The 9,630-nt window shown below is 46.8% G+C and overlaps 2 long non-coding RNA genes across 2 annotated transcripts; one reads left to right on the forward strand and one right to left on the reverse strand.

Moving 5' to 3' along the window:
• Window positions 1-209: 209 nt before the first annotated feature.
• Window positions 210-5,280, reverse strand: LOC137843109 (uncharacterized). The gene is made up of 3 exons (XR_011089367.1): window positions 5,141-5,280; window positions 4,366-4,473; window positions 210-4,220 (listed from the first exon to the last, which is right to left on the reverse strand). It is a non-coding gene; the product is annotated as an uncharacterized lncRNA (long non-coding RNA).
• Window positions 5,281-5,531: 251 nt separating this feature from the next.
• On the forward strand, window positions 5,532-9,096 carry LOC137843110 (uncharacterized). Its single transcript, XR_011089368.1, has 2 exons — window positions 5,532-6,643; window positions 7,042-9,096. It is a non-coding gene; the product is annotated as an uncharacterized lncRNA (long non-coding RNA).
• Window positions 9,097-9,630: the final 534 nt, after the last annotated feature.

Consider the following 9,630-nt stretch of genomic DNA (forward strand, 5'->3'; position numbering starts at 1 on the left):
CTGCTGTCCCTCGCACTGCGCAGCTGAGCCGTAGATCGCAGGTGCGGCACAGCAGCATCGCTCGGGCTTTGCAGGTGGGGAAACTGAGGCACAACCATCTCAGTCAGGAGGATGCCCCAAACCTGAACGTTGGCACTTTTCTGCTAGATCTAGCTTCCCCTGCAGAGCCACATGAGAGCCAAGTTTTGAAAGAGTCTGCTGAGGAGTTAGTGTCACCCCTTGGCTGTCAGCCCTCTGCAGCACTGAGCCACAGCCACCGACTGTCCCCTCCTTCCTTCCATCTCCGTACAAGGGGACAGGGGGAGGAAGAGCATGGCTGGGACAAACTGCGTGAAAATGGTGGCTCTAGAACAGCTTGGGGGTTGGGGGGGAAGGAAATAGAAAAGGCTTGTCGTGTGCTTCCAGTAAACACAGTATCCGACACAGAATTAATGGGGGGATTATGCGGAATCAGCACGCGCATTTCTCAAAGTGACTTTCTTCGACAGAAGGACACTAATCGCACTTTTGGAGATCAAAGCCTTTAATCAACGTTTAAGCATCTTAAGTTTGTTCCACTTTATTAAATGAAAATAATGACACCGTGTTCTACATTGCATTAAGGAGGAGGAAGGTGCCCCAGAAAATCTGCCTGTCCCTGCTCTCTGCCCAACCTCTGCCCTTCACAGCTCATCACGAAACGCCCTCCCATCCCACAGGGAGCCGGGGTCGGTGGCAGCTTACAGGGTGGAGCTGGAGGAGGCAAGCTTCGTCTCCATCACCCATAAGGAGCTCAGACACAGCTCTTGACATGTGGTAGAGTCCCTGTACCATGGGCACGTCCACAGCAGCTGTGCGTGCTCGGGGAGATGACAGATAGTTCTGTGATGATTTGATGGTGTAAGACCCTTTTTTCACTGAAAAACAAAGTGCCTGATTGAAATCTCATGGAAACTTATCCCTCCTCTGCTAAGCAGCTTGCGCTTGCTGATTGTGCTTGGAAAGGGTTAGATGTGTCCCCTCGGAAAGTTCTAAAATTAAACTTTTACATTTTCCAATTTGAAGCTTTCCTACTTAGAAATTACCGTTATTTTTATGATCACTTCTGAAAATGCTCAAGCTGGAAGGAAAACTTTCCCCAGGGTCTGCAATTACTTTTTTTCCTCAAATTTTCTAAAGAAAAGGTTAAAAAAAAAAAAAGGGTTAAACTGAATCTTTTCTTTCCTGTTGTAAATTATGCACCATTATGAAAGAGCCTTGAAACCAATTATTCAAACAAGTTGTTGCTTTCTCCTGTGCTGAAGGACAAATCCTGCCCTTGCAGTGAGAGAATGGGTCCAAGAAAGGGAGGGAAGCTTTGCAAACCTTGTCTCTGCCCAGCACCCCCAAGGACAAGGGAGGAACTGGGCCCTCCTGCATCACAGTCAATACAATCTTACCCAGTGTCAGAGCAGGAAGGTCACATACAGCTTTCAATCACCCTCCTCGTTAACCCCCCCTCTCCTCCCAGTCAATAAATACCCAGTGACCGAGATGAGCAAACAGGATTGCAGGAGTCAGCACCAGCTCAGGCTTCCAAAGCAGCTTTCCAGTGCTGCGAGCAGCTGCTGCCCCCGGACACTGCCGCGATGCTCAGCTCAGTGCAGAGCCACTTATCCCATGAGGCAAGCAGCAAGGAGCACAAGCATCAAGCTCTGGTTCTGCCTGCAGTTCTCTGTATGGTTTCTGGGTATGTAGTCTGTATGCTAGCAGAAAGATTCTTCCATCCCTGGCTGGTGCATCTCAACCTCTCGCCTGCATTTGCAAAGACCCCACTGGTTTTTTGCTGTTCTAGGTGCAAGAACCTGGCAGATGGAGTCCATTCGGCCAAGTGTTGGCCAGACTCACCCCTTCTGTGTCTGTCCTTGCAGAGGCTTCTGGCTGCACTTCCAGTTCTTGGCCTGAACACTTCCACCTTGCCATCCACACGGGTCTAAAGGATGGGGTTGGGCAGTCACTGTCAAAGATCAGGGTTTCTTAGTAAGTCAAGCTCATGTTCTTTTATTAAGAAAATTGCTTTCCATAGCCTGCGGAAGTTAGCAGCTCAGCTGAATTTCAGATGCTCACATTCATACACATAGAGGAAAATGATAGGCCAGATACAAATGTGTAGCTGAATCTTGAAATGAGGAATTTTTCAATGTGTGACTTTTGTTTTCTCCAGTCAGGACAGCCTCTGCCCCTGCACTCCAGGACTATTACCTCCTCCTAAACATGCTGTCTGGCTTTTACGTGTTGGCAAGATGCAAATTCACTCTGCTCTTCCATTCCTTCCCATCCAAAGTCACATTTGTGCTGGGTGGCATTGATCCTCCGGAGGTTTATTTTGTATAAGCGATCATTATTGCTATTTTTCTTGCGATACTGAGCAGCCTGATCTTTGCATGTTACATGTCATTAGGTTTAAAGTCATTTAGCAGAGCCATTAATCTGCAACTGGATGGAATTGTCTGGTATGTGCCACTCGAGCTCTGCCTTCATCGTCTGACACTCGCTCCAGGCTTTAAGATCTTAATGCGATGAACCCATGCCTTGGTTTACCTTTCTTACCCACTAATTTGATTTAAGGATGGAAGAAATATAGTCTTCTTCTGACCTGCACTGTTTCAAATAGTGATTCACTAACTCTTGGCAGATCTTTGAGCCACATGCACAAGTGCACAAACACATGAGTGTGCAAGCACATACCGGCACACACCCACACACACCAGCCTGCAAGCAGAGGGAGGTGTGTGGCTCTTCAGCCTGCATCCTGCTCTGCTGGAGACATCTCCTGTGAGCTATCATAAGGGTTAGTTCATTAACACTTGTAGAAGGCACCTGAAGTGAAAAATCAGTTATGAGCGTGCCGTTTGGGCAGTGGAGAAGGGCTGTCGTACCAGTTCACTGCTCCCCATGAAACTGTCACCTCCATTTGGAGTTTGCCTCTTGCAGTGGCTGAGCATGGACATAGACGCATCTCCCACCCAGCATCATCTGGGCTGGCTCTGAAGTTGCAGACAGGTTTTCATCTGCCTAAACCATCAGAGTGAGAGCTCAACAGGAGATTTGTCCATGGGGGGAATGAGATAAATAGCAGACAAGACTTACTGTACACAATAGGCCTGCCTGGTGGGTGCAGCCCACTGCTTGCACGTGACCAGTGTGGGCTGCCATCCACAGGCAGAGGACATACATGTAAGCCCCCCTCTCTTCCTCTGTACCCATTTTAACCACCTGGGCTGGTGGAAAAAGAAGAGAGAGGTGGTTTTCTCTCATAACTCTGACAATCCTGCTTTTTTTTTCCTCTGTGGCATTCATCGCATGGGGCTTAGAGAAAAACAAATCAAGCTTTCCATTTTTTCCACCACATGTGTGCTTGTCCAGGTTTTGTCTCCCCATCGGTGAAACGAGTGATGGGATCGTGCTCGGTCCCAAACAGAGACAGCAGCTATTGCTCTGGCGGCATCCCTGCAAACCCCAGTCCTGTCAGCACAAAGCGTTCTGCAGCTTCTGCCACTCTTTGGGCAGCATCTGCTGGGATGTGACACCACCACGCACGGAGCAGGGAGTGAGGGGCAGAGGCAGCAGCCCGCACGGCAGCCGCTGTTGTTCCTCGCTGTTCACGTCTCGCCTTGGCAAGTGGCGGCACGCACGTTCAAGCCGATTGCTGGGAAGTGGCGGGGTTGTTACATGCTGCCACGCCGGCTCATCATCGCTTTTGTCAGCAAGTGACCTTGGCAGGTATCGAGTGTCTGGCAGCACTAAAAATATCAGCTGTTGCCGGCTGCTAGGTTGCAAAACCACAGGCACCCGTGCGGGCACAGGACATGTAAGCGAGGTGAGGTTCTCCAAAATCCATCCTTCCATCTTGGCAAGGCAGTATCACTGTTTTCTCGTATGGCAATGTGTTTGAGTGCAGACCTTTATCAAAATGAAAATCCCCTTTTTGGGGAGGATGGCAGAAACCCACCGTGACATGATTTTGGAAAGTGAGATATAGAAAAAAAGTGGGGATGGATGGATGAATGGATGGACAAGCACCAGGCTGGGATGGCAGGAAAGCTGAGGGGTAAGGGCAGCCTTTAAGAGACAAGATGGGCCAGACAACTGCAGACAACTCAGCAGTGGTGTTGGCAGAAGGCTCAGCAGGCTCCTGTGGCGCTGATGCTTTCTCACACTGACTTCTTCCATTCTGTTCATGTTTCCTTCTATTTCTACACCTGGATCATGGCCAGAATAAGAAACAAGAAGGGGAGATAGAAAACTTAGTGCTTTTCAATTAAACAAGGAGCACTTTGCCATTGTAAGTGAGCTTATTTAGACATTAAATCAAAATCAAATGCTTGCTCTATCAGTGCTACTTACAGTCTGATAATTAATGATGGCTTTCCCCAGCGAAAACTCTTCTGTGTTCTGTCAGCACCACTGTACATCTTTGATCGAAAGCTTTTTAAGTAGTTTCAGAAGCTGGATCTGTAAAATAAAAATAACACGAAGTGGTAATTCTCTGCCCAGGAAATAAATAATAAAGGCTTGTAACATTTAAGTGTTGGATGTCAGCTAATCAACAATTTCAGCATCATTGCGTGATGGTGAGCTGAGAAATGTGAGAACGAAGGGTTTTCTTTGCAGTTATGTGGAAAGCCTGACAGCGTGAAGGAGTCTTAAAGCAGATGTAAATTATTTTCAAAACCTTTTCCATAACCTAAATGGTGGAGAGGGATCTTTGTGCTAATGAAAATCAAGCCCAGCTCCTCTCAAGGAAATACAAACCATCCCCATCATGTCCCCCCTACCCCCTGCTCGGTGTTGCAAGAGGATAAAAGAAGAAAGGAAGGCAAAGCTCTACGTGTTAAACTGCATACATTGAACTGTGTGCTTTAGTCTTTACTAAGCAGATGTCCACAAGGTCGTATCCCATCAGGGGCTGCAGCAGCCAGAAGGCTACATGGGCACCTCTGGAGCTGGAAGCACGATATGCTCCTGCTGGAGAAGACGCTGCCTGCAGGTGGAAGGGCTGCAGGAAGGTCAGGAGCCTCACACAGGGACGGGGCTGGCAGGTCTCACTTCCCCACCCACAACTCACTTTTCTTGCAGAGCTTGAGCTGGCCTCTGTCACAGCTAGGCTTTCTTTTCTTACCTTTTCCCTCCCAGTCCCTTGAGAGGCACCCAGGAGAGCTGTCCCCATCCCCACCTCCATTTGGAGGCAGAAGGACATCCCTCCTGCTGCTCTTGAGCCGTGTGTGCTCAGCCACCACGGTAGTATCGCTCACCCATCCCTCCCCAACTTGTCTGCTGGAAGGAGTCTTCATTTCTCCCATCAACATGCTCAGCGGAGGAGACAGCTGCCAAGTGCAATAATTAGGCCTCACCTCACTCCGCCTAGCACTGCCAGCTGCTGGTGCAATTAAGCTGCATTATTACTTTCTAAATTGAGAAACGTTTCCTCCCTTTGCTCCCCTCCTTCCCTGTCCCCTTGTGCTGGTGCAGCTCCGGCACGTACCAGCCCAGAGGGAAGCTCCTGGCAGGATGAGGAGAAGAAGAAGGGGCTTCTGCCCTGCTTGTGGGGAGGGACAGCAGGAGGAGGTGGAGAAGTGAGAAAGTGGCGAGTCGTCCATACAACCTCTCTCCTGTTATTGCCTTCAAGAGGCCAGGCATTCACCGATGGGTTCCCACCAGGCTGAAATTCTTCTCGTGCATCCTCCTTGGCCTCCTGTGGTATCCGACCTGTTCCCCTCTGTGTGCCCACCTGTGCCCCTGGAGGAGGGCAGGGGCTGGTGGGTCTGCTGGCACAGCTGCTTGTGTGACCTTCTGCTCACCCCAGTCAGCCGAAATGGGTCAGATTAGAGGGAAATGGCAGATCTTTGAGGTTTTGGTGTGCGTGGAGTGAGAGATTAAGGAGAGCACCTGGAGCAGGTTGGCGTGCAGGTAATGAGAGTGGCAACATCTTTGGAGAGCAGGAGGAAGCTGGAGGGAGCTGGGCCTCATGCCCCTTGAACAAGCAAATGGCCAGCGCTAGAAGCATGAAGAAAAAATACATCCTCCTCCTTCTTTGGCTACTGCCAAATGGCAGAAGGAGGGCATACGTGGTGACAACTGCCTGCTCCAGTGAGTGGCCAGAGGCAGGGCCATCAGGCTGTGAGGGTGGCTTCGTTTTGTTCACAAGGAGGACACGTCTGCTGTGGAGGACAGGCCATAGCAGGTGGCTCCAGCACCTCCACAAGAACCCATGGGGCCTGCCTAGTGCAGACCCATGGGCTTCCAAGAGCAGGCTCGCTGGAAATAGTTATTAAGAACAATTTCTCTTTTGGCAGTAGTTACTGCTAGAAAAACACAATATGACATAAAGCTGTGGTAAGCAGCCCATAAAGGACCTATGAATTTTTCTTACTATGGTTAGATTTATTACTTTGTTTACTTTTTCTGATTCAAATCCAGTTGAAATCATTGAAAGTCCTTAAGGAAGCAGGTTGGAGCAATCTGAGCAGAACCATGCCATGGACGTCACGTTTCCTCAAACCGTGTGAGAGGCCTCCTGGGGGTCCTGAAACACTGACGGGGCTTTTTGGAGGTGACAGCTTGGATGCCACTGGCTTCTTGTCCTCTGCCTGTGGTGTAGCACTCACTGAATCTGGAGCCTGGGGTATGTGTTCTTGTCAGGGCTCGTGTGGAGCAAGGGAGGGACAACAGTGTCAGGTCTGCATTTGTCATCTGAGAGGACTGTAACCACGGTAATTAACTGTATTTGCAGATTTTAGTCTGGCTGGCAATAAGATTTTACACAGTGTATCTTCCACAGAACGATTTCTATTACTTCGAGCAGATAAAAACTGACATAGGTTCAGAATGACTTGGAAAATCAATAAGCAATAAAACTTAGCATGAAAACAAATAAATTACCCCAATCAGAAAAAACACTGAGAGACCGTCAAGCTAGTTAGACAGATGAAGTCAAACGTCACTCTAAGAGAGGAGCAGTTGTTAACGCAGAGATGCCAGGCTCCATTTCAAAATATTTTCTCAACTTCTATCTCTCTTTAGGTTTGGGCTTGTTTCCATCTGCCAAACTCAGTCTGAATCAAGCACAAAAAGATAGACAGACCATAAAATACTTCATCTTCCCAGAAGGTATTTTCCTTTGTTTTACTCATCTGTAATGAATTTAACGTTCAGAGGAGCTCAGCAAAAAAGCTGGGGGTCAGAGAACATCGGGCTTGCTTGGAGACCGTGCACTGATGGTGAAGCTGAAGACCACCATGGACAGAGCAGGAGCTGGGCTCATGCCTGCGGTGGTGCTGGGATGTGGGGTCTGCTTGCATCATGGACCTCCCGCCTGCCTTTGCTGCCTCCCAGCCCTTGCTCCCTCCTGTAGCATCGCCCTGCATAAGCAGGGAATGAGGAACTGACTTCTGCAAGTGATTAACTAATTAAAATGCACTAGGACAATTGCAATTGAGTGTCTGACTATAACCTTCAGCTCTAGCTTAATTAGTACATAAACCTTGCTTTACGCCCTGTGCAAAGGAATGAATTTAATACACTTGGAATTATCTGTTCAGCCTACCAAGGAGGGTACCAACAGCTCACTCTGCCACCGATACCGCTCCTCACCTCACTGGGCTGTGATCAGTCATTGATACCTTACAGGGCACTGAAGGAGTTTAATGATTTTAAGTCAATAAGGACTGGGCTAGACGAACGCTAGCCTGGATGATGGCATTGTACAGAGGAACAGTCTCAACCAGTTTCCAGCAGCATGAGAAATACATTTGTATTGCTTGTAATTATATGTTTTTAGCTAAATTAATCACTGCACTAAAGCTAATTTTGGTTCAACGGAATTGTACCATGCTATGCTTGATACATTCTGAGTTTGACCCTCTGACTTTGTGCAAGCTAGGTCTCTGGATGCTGGTTATGGGAAGAGGGAAGAATTATCTACTTTTTAGCACTGAAGGTGTTGCAGCAAAACTGGCTGAGCAGGGACATTTGGTAGCTTTTGTGAAATATTTGGGGGTTAACTTGATAAGAATTGCGTTTTCTCCAACTTATTAACAAAAGAAAACTGGATAAGAAATCATTCCAGTTGGAACAAAACATTTGCTTCTTTTGTAGTCTTTATTGTTCAGTTTTCTAGAAAGAAATTGGGTGATACAATACCATTTCAAAATAAAACATCATAATGTTTCAGTATGGAAATTTGAAGTGGGGGAAGGAGACCAGCAAGCTGAAGTGAATGAACTCAGTGCTAGCTTGTGCCGTATTTCTGGTTGACCAGGATCTGGATTTTTGAACATAAACACCTGAGCCCAGCTGTACCTGGGAGAAATAACCCCAAGTCCTTGCTTGGCACAAGCTCCTTGATGGACCTCGGGTGAGCCACTCAGGCCTTTAGACCTCAGTGAAGGGCAATTTCAGGAGCTCAGGAAAAAAGTCACAATCTGTGTTTTCCCCAAATGAGTAATCCACATAATGTTTATAACTAATCTAAAGCTTTTGTTTACATCAGTTCTTTTTGGTTTTGACCTTTTCATCCTTAATTGTTTTTCTCTTTTTAAATGAAGTTAAATTTTGAATCAGCTTAAACAGAAAACTAAAGCTTTTAATTAGTAAACTGTTGAAACAAGATGTTTCAGAGTTCAGAACTTTTTGAGCACCTCACATTATCATTGGGTCAAAATGGACCTTCTCCTTTGAAAAGTTCTGGTTCCAGGATTTCTCAATGGGGAAAAGAAGAGGAGTTTAAATGGACAAGCTTTAAATATTTCTGGTACCTGTAGTAGCTTTTTCGAACCCCTTCACATGCTTCACTTTTACCCTCCCACACACACTGCTGAGAAACAAATCCTTTGGAAATGGAAATCAGGCTTGAAGTAAACAGATTAGTAATGGTTATTTGGTAGCACTTTATTAATTAAATGTCCTAAATACACTTAAACCTAAGCATTTAATTTAGATTTATAAGGATAATTTAGATTTATAAGAATAGTTATTATACATTACGTACAGTAAATGCCAATTGATTTTTATAGACAATATTTACTGAGGTGTAACCACACTGCAAAATTTAATTATCTTCGTACTTTGTTAAGAGGACAGCACTGAGGTTTCAGAAGCAGAACATTGTGGAAGGGCTGGCAATGAAGGGAGATGCTCCTGCTAATCTCACCTTAGAAAGCCAACCTTGTCTTGCCCCATATCATCTGGTGTCATTTCATAAACGCAAAGTAAAAAGCTCAATGTGCAACTTTCAATGGGGCAAGTGATGGGAAGTCTTTTGTGTCTTTGTCCTCAAGCTGTTTGCTGCAGCAGTGGCCCAAGGACTGAGAAAATGAGTGCTGAAGCTGAAGCTTAGTCAGTCTCAGCTTCCTTTTGGTAGAAAGAAGAGCAATGGGTCCCACTGAGTATTTTCTGCCAGAATAATGCATCTCTAGGCTCCATACCTGGAGAAGAGGAGAACCTGGTCTTTGGTAGCATCACTCATCATCAAAAGAGCCAAGGTGTATGGAAAATAATGTCAGGGAAGCCAGTACAGTCAGTGGTTATGAGCAGAAGAAAACGTCTCTGATTTCTGCCATGAACACTGACTTGTCATTTTGGGACTGTTTGTGGGTAAGGAGCCACATCAAC

The sequence above is a fragment of the Anas acuta genome, chromosome 21, assembly GCF_963932015.1.
Source record: "Anas acuta chromosome 21, bAnaAcu1.1, whole genome shotgun sequence".
NCBI classification, from domain to species: Eukaryota; Metazoa; Chordata; class Aves; order Anseriformes; family Anatidae; genus Anas; species Anas acuta.